Genomic DNA, 19,096 nt, shown 5'->3' with positions numbered 1-19,096 from the left:
TGGTCTGTCTTGCTAGCATAAGCTGAAGGTGAACTCAGCTGGGGAGAGAATGTGAGAATGGAAATCACCCCTCCCCCAGTACAGCTCCTTACTCTTTCCAGACAGTTGAAAAATAGAGCTAGAGAGTGCCTTGTTTCTCTTCTTTCCCCTTTGGAAATACAAGTAACCACAATGCCAGTGGTCCACTGGAGAGGTAAGGTGGAGCCCAATTTTAGAAGGATTTAGAGCCATCCAATTTGGTAGCCATTAGCCATATCATAGCCACATGGGATATTTAAATTTAATATAATTAAGGTTAAATTGAAAATTCAGTTCCTCAGTTGCACTAGTCACATCTCAAATTCTCAGTGGCCCTATGTGGCGAGCAGCTACCATAGTGAAGAATACAGATATAGAAATACCCATCATTGCAGAAAGTTTTATTGGCTAGCACTGGTCTACGAGCGATGTTTCCCCAACTTTAATGTACATAGAAACAACCTGGGATCCTGTTAAAATGAAGATTCTGACTAAGTAGGTTTGCAGTGGACCCCAGAATTTTGCATTTCTGCTCCTGGGTGATGCTGAGTCTACAGGTCTACACTTTGGGGAGAGAGGATCTTGTCATAATGGAGACACAGAGTAAGAAAGATAAGAAATTTCCAAGTCTTATTAAGACAGGTCTGAGTAGAATTCTCTTGTAGACCAAAAATTTTTCAGGAATTGACCAGTGATCTTTTGTTGAGAAGTGGAGGAAGCCAGAGTCTTCAGAGAAGCAGTCAGAATCTAATGATGACTGCTGAGTGAGAGACATAATATTCATATTCTTGACTACCCCAATTTCTCCAAATTCAAATCTAGGAAATATCCTCCCCCATGGGCCAACTCACCAGTGGCCTGTTCTGCTCAGAATTCTGGAAGGAACAAAGGAAAAATTTCGTGGAAGGACAGGGAAGTCATTCCAAATGATGTTCAATATAGGACAAAGAAGATATGCTTTCATGTGACCTAATTTTCTTTTAGTATGTCACAAAATCTCATTTGGGATATTTCCTGTGGTTGTTCTTTCCCTCTTTGGACTCTTAACCTTCAACTTCAGATGTATATTATAATTAGCCAGAAACATTTAAAATATGCATTCCTCTGTACAAAAAAATTTGGTGTATATATATTTATATGTATATATATATACATATATATATACACACATACACACATATACCACACACACAGTAGAATACTATTCAACCATAAAAAAGAAATAATGCCATTTGCAGCAACATGAATGAACCCAGAGGTTCTCATACTAAATGAAATAAGTCAGAGAAAGATAAATACCATATAATATCACTTACATGGGGAATCTAAAATATGTTATAAATGAACTTATTTACACAACAGAAACACACTCACAGACATAGGGGAGAAAACCTTATTGTTATCAAAAGGGAAAGGGGGTGGGGTAGGGATAAATTTGGAGTTTGGGATTAGCAGGTACAAATTACTACATACAAAATAGATAAACTACAAGATCCTACTGTATAGCACAGGGAAGTATATTCAATATCTTTCAATAAAACCATAATGGAAAATAATATGAAAAAGAAATATATAACATATACATACATATGTGAGTATATATATATATATATATATATATATATATATATGAATCACCTTTCTATACACCAGAAACTAACACAAAATTTTAAATCAACTATACTTCAGCAACAACAAAAATGAATATCATGTGCAAAATTTTTTAAGAAATGTATTCCCTACCGACCCTCCCAGTGATTGGTTTAATTGGTCAGGAGAGCGAAGTACCCAAGCACGGTGTTTCTAAGCACTCTTCAGTTTAATCCAATGGGCAGCCAGGGTTGAAAACACCAACGCTGAGAATAGCCAGTGTCCTTGTGCAAATGGGTCACTTCCTCTCCTGGGCTTATCCTTCACCTTGACTCCAGACTCTGCTACCCTCCACACTGACAACTTGAGGGCTAACTTGCTTTGAGTTCCACATAAGCTCCAAGAAAACCCTCTAATATTCACCTTCCAGTTCTGAGCACCCTGACAACTGAAAACGCCCTCCCCCATCCCTGCCCCTTGCCAGGTGACCACTGTCACAGAGAGAGAGAGGGGATATATCCCTCGATTTTTCTAAATTAATGGAAGAGACATGACACAAATGGATTATTTTTTAAAAGAAATAAATTATCAATATCATGACTACCACTAAGGAATTTGCTCAGTTTTTTCCTTCTGTTTCTTCTTAAACTTTATGCAAGGGATGTTTTAAATAATTCTGATGTATCGAAAGTTTTCTAGTAGCAACATTTCCCATGATGTTACATAGTTTTCATGGCCATGACCGTAAATGTCTGCATGAACTTTCATTGAGATGATTAATCATAATTTACTTCCATGTTGTTGGGCATTTGGGTTGCCTCCAATTTGTCACTGTTGATAAACAAAGCTGCAATGAAAATCTTTCTGCATCAAGTGTTTTCTGGGTCATGGGCTTTAAGCTTCTCTCATCAGCCCATGTGAATTTCCAGCTTTGTTCATGTCATACCTTCTCTTTGTCACCTGATTTACATCACCAACAAGACAAGCCAAAGCAGAATTTCCATTGATGTTTTTCAATGGGGTGTTCTAGGCATTTGAGCGGGAAGATGCTTTACAGTGTGGGATTTCTCTATCCTCTGCAGGAAGTTTGGCTTCTCTGCCTATCCATGAGATGCCAATCATGTTTCTCGGCTATTATGACAACACAAAGCCCCCCAGTAGCCTGAAATGCTGGGGTTTGCTGATCTCTGCAAGTTGCCCATAGGTTTCTGTCTTGATTCCTCAGTCTCTGGTCTTCACAGAAGGGGCTTCAAGAGTTGGTCACACATATATAGATCAACTCCTCCCACCCCCTTGGGCAGGTACTCTCATCCTCACTTACCACCTTTCTCCCCAGCTCTTTGAGTCTGCCTTCCAGCCACTCCATTCTCCCCACTATTGCTTATTGAAAAGACACTTTGCTTTTTTACCTTTCTTTAATTTTCCCCCATGAACATTGGCCCATGCATCTTATCTTATGAAATCCACACACAGGATACTTTTCAACCAGTATCCACCCAAGAGATGCAGCACAGACTGTGGGTTAAGATTACAAACCCAGAGCCAGACACTTGGGTTTGAATCCTGCCTGAGCCACTTTCTAGTTTGTCACCCAGGCAAGGAGGGTATTTAAGGCCCACAGAGGCACATTTCCTCATCTGTAAGATGGAGTGATGACGTTAACAAAACCTCACAGGATTTCAGTTAAGAAATTTGCTCATGGTTTTTATTTTTCAGTTTGTTGATGTGGTGTATCACAGTGATTTGTGGATACTGAAGAATCCTTGCATCCCTGGGATAAATCCTACTTGGCCATGGTGTATGACCTTTTATGGATGCAGTTTGCTAATATTCTGTTGAGGATTTTTATATACCTATGTTATATGATCATCTCAATAGATGCAGGAAAAGCTTTTGACAAAATTCGACACCCATTCCTGATAAAAACACTCCAGAGAGTGGACATAGAGGGAAACTACCTCAATGTAATAAAAAATCTGTATACAAAAAACCCCACAGATAACATCATTCTCAATGGTAAAAAAAACTGTAAGCATTTCCACTAAGATCAGGAAAAAGACAAGAATGTCCCATTTTCACCAATGTTATTCAGAACAGTTTTGAAAGTCCTAGCCATGGCAATAAGACAAGAAAAAGAAATAAAAGGAATCCAAACTGGAAAAGAAGAAGTGAAACTATCACTGTTTGCAGATGACATGATACCATACCTAGAAAATCCTAAATATACTACCAGAAAACTATTAGAGTTCATCAATAATTTTGGTAAAGTTTCAAGATACAAAATTAATACACAGAAATTGACTGCATTTCTATATATTAACAATGAAAGATCAGAAAGAGAAATTAGGGAAACCATCACATTTACCATTGCATCAAAAATAATACAATACTTAGGAATAAACCTACTAAAGAGACAAAAGACCCGTACTCTGAAAACTATAAGATGCTATAAAACTGTAAGATGAAAGAAATCAAAGAGGACACAAATAGATGGAAAGATATACCATGCTCTTGGATTGAAGGAATCAATACTGTCAAAATGACTATGCTACCTAAAGCAATCTACAGATTCAGTGCAATCCCTATCAAATTACCAATGACATTCTTCACATAACTAGAACAAAATACTTTAAAATTTATATGAAAACAAAAGATCCCGAATAGCCAAAGAAATATTGAAAAAAAAAAAAAACAGAGCTGGAGGAATTAGCCTCCCTAACTTCATTACTACAAAGCTACAGCCATCAAAACAGTATGGTTTTGGCACAAAAGCAGAAATATAGATCAATAGAACAGGATATATCTTGCTGTATAGCACAGGTAACTAGATCTAATCACTTGTGATGGAATACAGTGGAGAATAATGAGAGAAAGAGAATGTATATATATGTATAACTGGCTCACTTCACTGTATAGCAGAAATTGACAGAACATTGTAAATCAACTATAAAAAATTAAAAAAAAATTTTTTTAAAAGAAACCCCAGGAATAAACCCTAGCACCTATGGTCAACTAATCTATGACAAAGGAGGCAAGACCACACAGTGGAGGAAAGACATACCTTCAGTATGTGGTACTGGAAAAAATGGACAGCTACATGTACAAGAATGAAATTAGAACATTCTCTAACATGATACACAAAAATAAACTAAAATGGATTAAAGACCTAAATGTAAGGCCAGATACTATAAAACTTCTACAGGAAAACATAGGCAGAACACTCTTTGACCTAAATCACAGCAACATCTTGTTTGATCCACCTCCCAGAATAATGACAATAAAGGCAAAAATAAACCAATGGGACCTAATTAAACTCAAAACATTTTGCAAGCAAAGGAAACCATTAAAAAACGAAAAGACAGCCCACAGAATGGGAGAAAATCTTTGCAAATGATGCAAAAGACAAAGACTTAATCTCCAAAATATACCAACAACACATACAATTCAACAACAAAAAAACAAACAACCCAATCTAAAAATCGGCAGAAGACCTAAATAGACATTTTTCCAAAGAAGACATATGGATGGCCAGCAGGCACATGAAAAAATGCTCAACATCACTAATTATTAGAGAAATGCAAATCAAGACTACAATGAGTTATCATCTCACACCAGTGAGAATGGCCATCATCAACAAGTCAACAAACAACAAATGCTACAGAGGATGTGGAGAAAAGGGAACCTTCCTTCATGGTTGATAGGAATGTAAATTGGTACAACTGCTATGGAAAACAATATGGAGGTTCCTCAGAAACCTCAACATAGAACTACTATATGATACAGCAATCTCACTCCTGGGCATATATCCAGAAAAAAAAAAATTCATTCAAAAAGATACATGCACCCCTATGTTCACTGCAGCACTATTCACAATAGCAAAGACATAGAAACAACACAAATGTCCATTGACAGATGGATTAAGAAAATGTAAAATACTATTCAGGCATAAAAAAGGACAGAATGCCATTTGCAGCATCATGGATGGAACTAGAGATTCTCCTACTAAGTGAATTAAGTCAGAAAGAGAAAGACAAACACCATATGGTATCATCTATACGTGGAGTCTAAAATATGGCACAAATGATCTATCTATAGAAGAGAAACAGATCATGGACACGAAGATCAGACTTATGCTTGCCAGAGGGAGGGGGGAGAGAAGGGGACAAACAGGGAGTTTGGGTTTTGTAGATGCAAACTATCGTATTTAGAATGGATAGATAACAGGGTCCTACTGTACAGCACAGGTAACAGTGTCCAGTATTTTAGGTTAGAACATAATGGAAGATAGTATGAAAAAAAATGTATGTATATGTATGGCTGGATCACTTTGCTATACAACAGAAATTGAAGAAACATTATAAATCAAATATATTTTAATAAAAATTTAAAATAAAAGATACGTGTACCCCAATGTTCACTGCAGCTCTACTCACAATAGACAAGACATGGAAGCAACCTAAATGTCCACTGACAGAGGAGTGGATAAAGAAGATGTGGGGCATATATACAATGGAATATCAGCCACAAAAAGGAATGAAATAATGCCATTTGCAGCAATATGGATAGACCTAGACGTTACCATACAAAGTGAAGTTAGCGAAAGCCAAACATCATATGATATATGTGGAATATTTTTTAAAAAGGATATAAATGAACTTATTTGCAAAATAGAAACAGACTCATAGACTTCGAAAAACATATGGTTACCAAAGGGGACGGGGAGGCAGGTAGGGATGGATTGGGGATTTGGGACTGGCATATGCACACTGAGGTATATGGAATGATTAGCCAATGGGGACCTGCTGTTCAGCACAGAGAACTCTACCCAATATTCTGCGATAATCCTCGTGGGAAAAGAATCTGAAAGAGAATGGATGCGGGCACATGTATAACTGAATCACTTTCTCGTACATCAGAAATTAACACAACACTAAATCAACTATACTTCAATAAAACATTTAAAATTTTATTTAAAAAAACAGGAAATCTGCTTAAAAGTCTTCAAGATATTTCATGGTGGAAATGGGATTAGATCCAAGGTAGTGACAAGCAAAACATCAGTATCTTTCCAACTAACTAGCCCAACTCTCTTTCAAGAAAATTAGGAAATCTTTATTACATTAAATTGTCACTAACTATTTAAGCCATTTGGAAGAAGAATAGGCAAGACTGGAAATGGTACAATCTGGGAGATGTCAAAAGAATAGTTTTATGTTCACACTATCACTAAGGAGTCCTCAAGGTCTTTGGTTTTCAGCTACAAAAATAATATTGAGATGCTATATTGCATGGCATTTTAAATCCACAGTTTTGTTTATTTGTTGCTTTAAATAAAAGAGTGCTACAATGCACTCTGCTATTTTCGAGACCTGTTCTCTGTATAGGTCAAAGGCTTCTTAATAATCAACACTGCTATCATTCATTCTGTCCTTGCAATTCTCTTATAATTGCAGCCTCTGGGCTAACATTTATACAAAGCTTACAGTGGATTTGCAAAGGTGAAGTTATCGAAAAAGATTTTAAACCACTCAGATTAGATATAAACACCATGACTGAATTTAATGAACTGGAGAAAAAGAAAAGTCAATTTTTGCCGTATATAAAGAATAGCCTAGGAGTTCCCATCGTGGCACAGTGGTTAACGAATCTGACTAGGAACCATGAGGTTGCGGGTTCGGTCCCTGCCCTTGCTCAGTGGGTTAATGATCCGGCATTGCCGTGAGTTGTGGTGCAGGTTGCAGACGCAGCTCCGATCCCGCATTGCTGTGGCTCTGGCGTAGGCCGGTGGCTACAGCTCCGATTCAACCCCTAGCCTGGGAACCTCCATATGCCGCGGGAGCGGCCCAAGAAATAGCAACAACAACAACAACAACAAAAGACAAGACAAAAAAAAAAAAAAAGAATAGCCTAGAAAGAATGTGCACTCACACAACACATACCCAATGTGTGCACATACCCCCCAAGATCCTAGTCATTATGCAGTCCCAATTACCCCCACCACCTCTCAACAAGATACAAAATCCACTGTCATTGCCACTCTATTTGCCAAGTGCAACATGGAAAGTCTAGCTGACATGGATGCTTTACGAACACAGGACAGACAAACGCACTGCACCTGAGGAATCTTTGCCCCCGCTCCTCCCAAAAAAAACCCTGCATTTTTATTCACATCCTATTTCCTCTTGGAGAATATCAACCCCAGAGAAAACTATTTCCAGTTTGCATCTCGTAATTGCAAATACTTCCAGAATTTCTATTTGGAATGCAGTCCTTGGAATGAATTGGCTTTCTCCAGACAATGGAAAAGACTATCTTCCCCAAAGCTTGAGATGTGATAAGATGCTGACCACCAGGACATCTCGCTTGGGTCCTTCAATATGATTCCTGCATCTAAAACGTCCCTTCCAGAATTTTAAAATAATATCTAGGCAGGCGCTGACCCCAGCACAGAATCTGACTTATTTTCAATCTTGTGGTTTTATGGTAGTCATTCTCAAAATTTGGTCAGAATGAGATCCTCTGGGGAAACTGGAAAAAATACAGAGCCAGGCTCTCACTTACTTCCAAGCCCAGCATCTGTGTTCTTCCTTGGCTGTCAAGCTGATTTTGATACACATCAATGTTTGAGAACTACTACTTTAAATCATGGAACTACTAAGCACCTCAAATTGTTATGTGCATACAAATCACCTGGAAATTGAGTTAAAATGCAGACTGTGGTCCAGTCATCCAGAGGTAGGATGCATTTCTAACTACTCACAGTTGATGCAGTGCTGCTGCTCCACACTCCAAGGAATAGCAAGGCTCTGGCAGGGTGCTTCTCAGCTGGGGATGATCTTGCCCCCCAACCCTGGGACATGTGGCAATGTTTGGAAACATTTGGGGTTGTCAGCATTGGTTGGGGGACAGTAGAGGCCAGAGGTGCTGCTAAACATCCTACAGTGCACTGGACCCCACACTCGCCTAACTGAAAACTGTCCAGCCCAATAGATTCAAGATTAAGAAACTAGTATCTCACACACACACACACACACACACACACACACACACACACACACACACACACAGAAGTGGAGGAGGAGAGAGAAGATGGTGAGAAACCTGGCTTACACTGTCATTTAAGCGTTTACGAGCAACTGCCATTCCCTGACACACCAAGCCACCAAATGCAACAGGCTTGATGGTTTTCTATACTTGGTCACATGGTCAACTTATAACACAAACAGCGGGTTCAGATAAGAGATGGTCAGAAGGGTCAACGCAAACCAACAGTTTCTTTGGCTGATATTCTTGACCCTTTGGGCCAAAACAGACACACAAAGACACGGTATCTAATATTGTTAAAACAATAGCCATTGTCAGGAGAGGTGGTTTTGATTACACCAACACATCAGGAACACGGCAGATAATAAACTGTTTGGGGACATATGACATTTTGCAAGCATCCAATATAGATTTTAAAACATGTTAAATAAAACAAGTCATTTCTAAGCAGTACATCTACAAATAAGAATTAAGTGTCTCTTCACCTTTTGTGGGTCAATACTAATTAATTCTGCATACGAGAAAGAGCTTTTTAAAGTTAAAATGTCACCTATGCACAAATTTTCATGACTATTGATTTGCAGCTGTTATTCTTAGTCCTACAGTGTCACCCAGAAGGGCTCAGAGCATCAAGTTTACATTTTTGGAGATGAGTAAGCTGTCTGTCTTTCTGCCCTCATTTTTCTTGGAAGTTTTTGCCTGGAAGCAAATATCATCACATCATGACATCAGTTCACCCACTGTGTGTTGGGTCATGAGCTATCCAAACAAACTTCACTCGACAGACAGGCACTACAAAAACTGCAGCACTGCAAAAGCTGATAACCAGCTCAGACACATTGAAAAGCTTTTGTTTCATTCTGAATTCATTCATCATAGGAAATCTCCCCTCCTGCCCCAAATCAGAGTCCTTCTACTCACCTCTATTGTAGGTTAAGTATCTTAAAGGTACACTTTAAAGATGCCTGTCTTGGAATGAGAGATTGTGTGTGTGTGTGTGTGTGTACATGTGCGCACAAGTGTGCAAGGATTGATGGTTGAGAACGATTTGTTGTCCCAATCTCCTCCACAGGTGGAATTCTGTTTCTATGATAAAGCCTGGGTAAACTGTTCAAAATTGGGCTTATCTGTCAAAATGAGTCTTCTCCTTAATCTTCAGGGAAAACCTTTCTACAAGGCATTCACCTGCATGATGAAATGAGCCCCACCCAGTCATATGCCCTGTTTTGCTATTAAAGAAAAATCCTGCAAGTAGCAATGTCAGTGCAGAGTTTGAGCAAGCTCATGCAGTTTTGTTTGGAGAGTTTATATTCGTGTGTGTTCTTGAGCTGTTTTTGCTAATCCATCAAAATCATCTGACAGGTAAGAAAATACATATGAATCTAAATGACGGAGGGGGGAAAGTGATGGAAATGTCTGTTAGGAAAATGTGCCTCTGAAGGTGGGGCAGCTTGGCCCAGGCTTGATAAAGGGAGGAACAGAGATGGTTGGGAAGAAAGTGGGAAGGAGGAGGCAAGACAGGAACATTTCCAAAGAAAAAGCGGGTTTTTTTGTTTGTTTGTTTCTTGAGGTTTTTCTCAAAGGGGAATAGCGCCTTCCTCTATTCTCATTTCCCTTCCCTCCGTTGTAACCTTCCCTTCTACTTTGCACAGTTCCTTGCATGAAATGAACTGTAATGAGTGGCATGCCCACTTGGACAGAAAGTTCCTGGAGAGCTGGGACCCTGGCCATGGAAGTGCTCCGTGGATACGTAACCATGTTCCCCTAGGGAAGAACCATCTGGTTTGTCTCTCTATCCAGCCTGATTCTGGTACATTTCCGCTCGGCAGGGTTTCCCACCATCGGGATTATTTATTTGTTCATTTGTGAAGATGGTGTGTGCCGACTGAGTGCCAGGCACTGAACTTGGCCCCAGAAAATGCCTGGAAAGTCATAACTGTTCCAGAAAGAGGCAGCCATGGGGAAGCATCCATCTAGCCCCCTTGCAGATGCCCTGCCTGGGACAGTAGCTCAGCTGAACCAAGTGGCCAGTAATCAAATAAAAATTTGGACATTCCGGAGAGCAATTCAAATTCAACCCAAAAGAGGCTTCTCTCCTATCTCTACACTCCATGACTTCATTCATTCCACACTATTTATGAGCAACTACTATGTCCCAAGCATCTTTCTAGGCAGTGGGGATACCACAGTGAACAAATCAAAAAACAAACAAAAAACCTGCCCTCAAGGAACTTACAGTCTAGAGAGAAAGAGAGAAAGTACAAAATGATTACAGGGTAGCCAGACATATGCTAACATCTCTGAGCCTCAGTTTCCTAATCTTCCAAATGGGAGTAATAGTGGGATCGCAGGGATATTGCAAGGACTCAATGAGTTAATTCACACAAAGCGCTGTGATCCGTGCCTGGGACACACAAGAGATGCCGGCCACTGTGATTGTGATCATTATTCTGGCCACTGCCCAGCATTCAGGTGGCTATAGCTTAGCAACAACACAAGGCTTCTGCAGAGCCTTAGCAAGGGGGCTTTGGCACCCACGCACCCAGGCATGACGGCTCTGGGGGAAGATAAATCACGCTTTGTTTGGGCTCGACAAGTGGAAACAGAACACCGACACAGTCTTCTCCCACGCTGGCAAAATTCCACACAGCTTGTGCAATGCTCTTTCAAATTAGGGAGGAAAAAAGGATTAGGACACAAGGAAGGATTTTTAGTCAAGAAAAGCAAGAGTGGCATTTAACCCAACAGAGCCTCTGAAGGCGGGTGAGGCATTCGGGCAAAACAGGATACACTCTGTGGTCAGATAGGTCTGGTTTACACTTAGTCCACTGCTGACTTAGTAAAGTGACTTGGGCAAGTCATTTTTCCCCTCAAGCCTATAAAAACTAGGCTAAGAGACTGCAGGGGTTCATGGTGAAAACAAATGCATGTGTCTGGAATATAATACATGCTCAATTAATGTAGATTCCCCCCCCCCAACCTCCTAAGAAGGAGAAATGGTCAATTTCTACATTGGAACTGTAAACACGGTACAAGTTACTTTCTGAATCTGCTCTTGAATCAGAAGGTAAATGTTTATAGACATACATTTGAGGCTATGGAGGCTTCTGCAGAGAAATAAGAATGAAACTAAGGAGTAAAGACATGAAAGCAGGTGCAAGCATCTTAAGGACGGCATTTGTAAAGGAAGATTCCTGGGAAACAGAGTGAAAAAGTCCCCAAGCCCCTGCCTCCGATGGGCCAAACATTCTTGAGAGAAAGCAGAAGAGATGCGATCTAATTTTTGCAAAGACACTACCTACTCCCGAGACGATGGGAAGACACATGTTGTACTTGCCTTCTGCCAGACTGACGGGAAATAGACCGGAATTGTTGCCAACTCGTCTCAAGAACACATTTTTTAAAGAAAGTATAAGAGACAAGTTTGATCAAGATAAGCTAATTCCAAAACCCTGCCAAAGCAGCAAAGGCATTTTTCTTCATGTTAAGTGCCCTAGAATTAACCCAGAAAAGAAAATTCTTTAACGCGCGCGCGCGCGCACACACACACACACACACACACACACACAACTGCACTTATTTTTTAATGCCATAAGAGCACCATGAGAGCAAACCAATCCCACTTTCTCTGTTTTCTTTCTGAATCTTCAGGGATTCAGAACTAGTTTTTTTGTGAGTTGTGTAAACTATGCACACTCGGGGACTTCCCAGCTCTGAGAGGTTCACAGGATATAAGGTCATTCACACAAGGGCAAAGGTGCAGAGGAAGCGAACCCACAATAATGCCTGTTTGGGGGAACAGCTGATGGATGCCTGTACAAGGAAATTAGGAAAATGCACACGGAGGGAGACGTCCCAACAATTCCCAGAGGGTCCATGCTGGGACATGTTCCGTCTCATCACTGTGCCCATTAACATTGACCTTTTGGGAGGCAGGACGCTTGAGTTACACCAATGCCTCTGATCTCCGGTTATGGAACCCTAGGTACCTGACTTTAGTCAGCTGTTCTTCCCTTTCCTCACTTGAGAAACGAGTATACTATTTCACCTTGAGGGGCTTCTTGTTCACGGAAATGCCCTGGGAGCCACAGAGTTCTATGAAAGTGAGGACCAGATCACGTACAGGTAGCAAGATGCCCTTGCATTTTCCTTAGCCTGAGACGGCATATGTGTGAGGTGTTTGATACACATAGCAACGATTCGTCTCGGAGCCCCAAACTGTCCTTTTAACTTAATCCCAGGCTTTGGCAATGCTCCATGCACTGGCAGAGAAGGGAAATGAACTCCCCACCCTGGATGCTCAGAAGCAAGAGGTCCTCTGATTAGCATGCCTGGAAACACAGCGAGCCTGGCAACAAGGTTTAGAAGGATCGCACTCTTAAAGGGACACAGAACGCTCAGGTTTGAGGGCATGCCTCCAAGTTCCCCTTGTTTCTGATCACGTGGAAGCACCTTCTGGGGAGGCCCCGCACCCCAGGCTGGTGAAAAGATTGTGGCTCCCTGAAATCAGGGGGGGGCCTGACTTCTCGCTGCATCCCCTGGCGGCTGCTAGAGCCTGGGGAAAGTGTCCCAACTCGGTGACCCTCACGTTCCTCCTTTGTAACATCCGGCCACAAGCCCCACCTACCTCCCGGGGCTACATATAAATTATCCATGTAACGCTCTTGGCCTTATAAACAATGTAGGACCAGAGGGAACCATCAAAAGGTGCTGCCAGTGACACTTGGGCCCGCAGAGAGAACGCTGGTCTTCATTCCAGGGAGCTTTGCCAAGCCCTTCCCAATAGACAGGGCCCTTGCAGGACGTTCCTGGCCTCTTTGGTCCCTCCTTGGAGACAAAAGAAGATTAAGGAGAGAGCAAAGTGTGGCGACTTTAACAAATGCATTTTTCTCTATGGGCACGCATAATAGTGGCCAACAGTAGTAAAATATAATTATCATAATACGTTTTCGCGAAGGTAGGCTTTTATATCTTCAACTGTGTTAAAAAGCGAATTTTGTCCAAATCATGAAATAAACTTGAGAAGTGTAAAAAAGGGAAAGAGATGAGAGTAAAATCAATATTAGCAAGAATGAAACTGCGGGACTGGAGGCAATAAAAACCTTTCCTAAGCCAGGGAAAGAGATCTCATCGTAAAATTATAATAAATCACTTTAGTTTTATCGCCTGTTAAATTGCTGGAATATTAGTATCACTGAGGCTACATTTCCTTTCAACCAAAGAATGCATTTCAACCTTGGCTCCAGTACAAATCAGATTAGGGCGGCATCATTCTGACAATGTTATCTTTTTATCTTATTAACTTGTAAGGAGCTCATTATTTTAAACATGGCTCCACTTTCTCGCCTTCTCAGACTTTCCTCCGAGACATCATTTTTATTTAGATGCTGAATCCTGGTCCTTCCAATAAGACTATTTAGGGACGCTGATGTTACAGTGTGTTACACAGCATCGTTCTTCCTTTGATTTTTTTCCCCCCAACCATTTAAAAATGTAAAACTCTTCGCTTGCAGAGGAAAAGGAACAGGCAGCGAGCTGAACTGGATGCACCCCCCAGCGTCTGCCGACTCGCTCTAGTTCTTCTGAAAGGGTCGCTGCTCTGGCTCCTGCAGAAGAGTCAAGAGCTAAGTGCCCAGGCATCCTCTCCCTGTAACCCAGGGTCCCAGGACAGCCCGATGTCCTCACGTGTCTCTGACATTTTCACGGACGATTCTCTCTCGTCTGACTCAGAGTGATGCCACTTCCAAGCTGTTGCTCACATGCCCTCATCTAAATGACCTTTAGGTTCCTTGGTATGTAGGGTCATCCAGAAAATCCCAGACCATGGTGAACAATTGTATTCAACTGAGTCCCAATGTGGTACCCAGCCTTCCTCCTCTGTAAACGGCTGCCTCTTTTCTGTGTGATAGTGAAAATAATGCAGAAGGCGCACTGGCAGGGTAGAGAGTTCTCATGAGGAGGCCACGGAAAAAATTACAGAGAGTAAGGAGGAAACTCCTTTCTAAGCAGAGCTCCCTGGAGCTATTTAATGCAGGGCCAGACAACTCACACCCCCAAGGCCCTAAGAGAGTCTTACTATCATTGCCTTTGTTGGGGTTACAGGTGCCACATCTGAACCCAAATTCGCTGGACCCATTCCAGGTTGATGAAAGCTCTCGAAAATTTCAAAGCCAATCCTGCCAAGTTCCAGAGGCTTCCAGCGAATGTGTTGCCTGGTTAAATCAGCATCTTGCCTCAATGGAGAGGACTCTTCCCAGAGTGAGAGGTCCACGCCTGTGCCGGTCCCTCGCACACGCCCTCCATTTGATCCAGACAATGGAGGGGGCAGCATGGTTTCCATTTGATTACAGTGTCAGGAAAATATGGTAACGACAGACCTGTACCCAAGGTTCACACTTCTTAGGTTATTTCTCCCCCAACGCACACCTTCATCTTTGGGGCCCTTCTCCGAGTTTCTGCACAAATTCCATGATTTTGGAGTTTGACATTCTAAGGATTATCCTCTAACAAATAATGAGATGAACCTGGCAGCGAAGTTCCTGCTGCTGCTAAGAAACAACACAGCAACACCACAGAAAGCCTCTGCCAGTTGTTGTTTAGGGAGGTTGGGGGATATGGAGCTGGGTTGTTCCTTTTTTATTTTTTATTTTTTTGTTTCTTTTCTTGGCTGCACCTGCAGCACCAGCCAGGGATCGAACCCTCACCACAGTAGGGACCCAAATGGCTGGCAGTGACAACGCCAGCTCCTTAACCTGCTGAGCCACAAGAGACTTCCAAGGTGGGTTTTTCTGATGGTTTGTTTTCTGAAAAGTTCTCATTGCAGGATTTGGTCATTCTGCCCTACGGAACCTTCATACACTGACTACTGCCCACAAGGCCCAGCCCCAGATCCAGCTTTGTTCCTGCATATCTGGGAGGAAAAAATCCTGCGGGTTTGAAAAATTAGCACACAGGATTTTCTTTAGTTGGTTTCTCTTGAAAGTGGCATTTAGAGAAACAAGAGCAAATGTGGGGGGCGGGGGAGCAGCCAGGAGAATGAGGGGTCTTGAAACCACATCTCTGGAGAAAGGATTGAAGAAACTGGGGATGTCGATTCTGGAAAAGTGAAGACACAGAGAGGGATGAGCAGATGAACGCTGTCCCCCTCTGCCAACCATCTGTTGTTGTCATCTGTCAGGGAAGGGAAATTAGGAAGGGGACCTCAGATTAACTGAGAGGTACCACAGGGCAAGGATGCTAAAGTCTCTGAAAGTCCTCTTTTTATAACAGACAGGTAGACCTCAGAGCTGTCGCAGGTTCGGTTCCAAACCACTACAATAAAGCGAATAACACAACAATACAAGCGCCAGGAAGCTTTTGGTTTCCCAATGCATATAAAAATTAGGTCTGCACTCTACTATGGTCTATTGAGTGTGCAGTAGTGTTATGTAAAAAAAACAAAAAAACAACAAAAAACATCCTTAGGTATGTTAATGCACACACCTTAATTAAAACATACTTTTTTGCAAAAAAAAAAAAAATGTTCACCATCACCTGAGCCTTCAGTGAGTCATAATCACTTTGCTGGTGAAGGATCTGAAATATTGCAAGTATTACCAGCATATGACATAATGTTAGAATTCCTCTTTTACCATTGCAGTTTAATTATCAAGGAGAGATCAAGTGAAAAGAATACATAACCAAGATCTTGTATATGGGTGAATGTTGATGACACTGGCGTTCGTATTTGGCATTTTGGAATCAGAATTAAATCAGTTTATTTGTACATATATGAAGAATCACCGTGAGAGCTGCAAGTTAACACACTGGTTCCGGTGGCTCTTCTGGCGAATCCAATACCATGAGGCGAGTGTACCTTGGATGCATATTTTCAAATTGGGAAAAACACCAGGGAAAATTCCAAACAAACATGGCATAATCTTTCTTCAATTTACATGTAATTATACTCCTCAAAAATTCAGTGCAAATTCGACCATTCAAAAAAATGCCACACTCAGATCATTGTAAACAGGTTCCCATGGACATGAACATCTGGCATCAGGTGGTTTACAAGACACGTAGGAGGTGGAAAAGTTCTTCCCTCTAAGTCGCAGGACCCCTAGCATTTCATCCTCCCACCAAATGCCGGGAGGCCCCCTCAGCCACTGTGAGATGTAAGCATACTCCCGAAATGCCCCCCAATGGGGTAGAACCATCCTCAGAGAGGATTACTGCTGCGGGAGACAGATGTGGCTTTGACACGAGAATATCTACCAGCTCTCCTACTGCTCCCTCTGTGCCAGGACACACGGAGGTGCTTGTCATGTTAACTCATTCGATCCTGGCAACAATCAGGTCATTTCAGAAACGACACATCGAGCGTCTGACAGGTTAAACAGCTTGCCCAAGATCACATGGAGGTCATGGCAGAACAAAAATTCAAAGCCAGTCCATCTGGCTCCACAGTCCAGGCTCAAAGGCCACCCTATCCTACCTGCCTATACAGAGTCTATGCTTCGAGATCATGCAACCAAGTGGCTGCTCAGTTCTGGAGGCTGGAGGTCCAGAAACCTTCTGAGGGCCCTGCATGAAGGTCTGTCCCAGGTCTCTCTCCTTGGCTTTGCATGGCTACCTTCTCTGTCTCGCCACCCCGTCTTGTCTCTACGTGTTCCTCTGCATCCAAATGTCCCCTTTTTGTCAGGACACCAGTCATACTGGATTAGGGCTCGCCCTGAGGACCTCATCATAAGCTAATTGTATCTGCAACCACCCTATTTCCAAATATTTCTGAGGCACAGGGGGCCAGAATTCAAAATGTGTACTCAGGTCAGGGTGGCGAGGGGGATATAATTAAATTCATACCAGGGTCTTAATTAAGTTAAATCATGTCCATAATGAACTTTGTACATGGGTGTACATTCTAGGTGTTCAATAAGTGCTTTTATGATCATTATCATTTTCTATGATTAAGATTCTTTTCCCCAAGAACCCTCATGGAAGAAAGGAAATATTAATAATAAATATAATGAATGTTTTGGACATGCCCATGGCATGCAGAAGTTCCCAAACCCAAGCCACAGCAGGGACAACACCAAATTCTTTTCTTTTTTTCTTTTTTTTTTGTCTTTTGCTTTTTAGGGCTGCACCTGTGGCATATGGAGGTTCCCAGGCTAGGAGTCTAATCGGAGCTGTAGCTGCCAGCCTACACCACAGCCACAGCAATGCCAGATCCGAGCCGCATCTGCAACCCACACCACAGCTCACGGCAACACCGGATCCTTAACCCACTGAGCAAGGCCAGGGATCAAACCCGAAACCTCATGGTTCCTAGTCTGATTTGTTAACCACTGGACCATGACAGGAACTACCTCAAACTGAATTCTTAACCACTAGGCCACCAGGGAATGAACTCCTAATGAATTTCATATTAAACTATTAAATACTAATAAATCTCAGAAACACTCAAATCCACTAGATCCATAGATTTCCAAAAGATAAGAAAAGCAAGGAGTTCCCATTGTGGTGTAGCAGAAACAAGCCCGACTAGTGTCCATGAGGACGTGGTCCTGTCTCTGGCCTCACTCAGTGGGTTAAGGATTCGGTGTTGCCATGAGCTATGGTATAGGTCACAGATGCGGCTTGGATCCTATGTCACCCTGGCTATAGCATAGGCTGGCAGCTGTGGCTCCAATTTGACCCCTGGCCTGGGAACTTACATATGCCACAGGTGCAACCCTAATAAGTGAAAGAAAGAAGGAAAGAAAGATGGAAAGAAAGAGAAAGAGAGAGAGCGAGAAGGAAGGAAGGAAGGAAGAAAAATGAGACATCCTCTGGCTAAACATTTTTCTTAATTAAACATACCCACGGCTGGCTTAAAGTAGACCTCTCCTGACTCACTTCATCAAATTCTAAGGCCAGCCCACCTTATGTATGAAACAGCTCCCCGAAGTCTGTATAACCTGTTCTATAACACTGACTGAACTGGTGCTATAAAATATAACCATTTATTTTCTGTTCTCATTAATTATTATTTCACTCAAAAAATTATTTTCGGAGTGGCTCAGTGGTTAACGAATCCGACTAGGAATCATGAGGTTTCAAGTTCGATCCCTGGCCTTGCTCAGTGGATTAAGGATCCGGCATTGCCGTAGGCTGTGGTATATAGGTTGCAGACGCGCCTCGGATTCCAAGTTGCTATGGCTCTGGTGTAGGCTGGTGGCTACAGCTCCGATTCGACCCCTAGCCTGGGAATCTCCATATGCTGCGGGAGCGGCCCCAAAAAATGGCAAAAAGACCAAAAAAAATTATTTTCATGCTGATCTGGGCCAGGTCCTATTCTAGGCACTGGCGTTACCTATGGAGATGTAGAAAAAAGCATTATCTTCAAGAAGGTACATTCTAAGGACCAGACACATAATAAACATATTAAAAGGATGCTTTAAGATAACAAGAATTGCTATGATGA

Source organism: Phacochoerus africanus, chromosome 8 (genome assembly GCF_016906955.1).
Source record: "Phacochoerus africanus isolate WHEZ1 chromosome 8, ROS_Pafr_v1, whole genome shotgun sequence".
NCBI lineage: Eukaryota > Metazoa > Chordata > Mammalia > Artiodactyla > Suidae > Phacochoerus > Phacochoerus africanus.
This window is presented reverse-complemented; position numbering follows the sequence as displayed.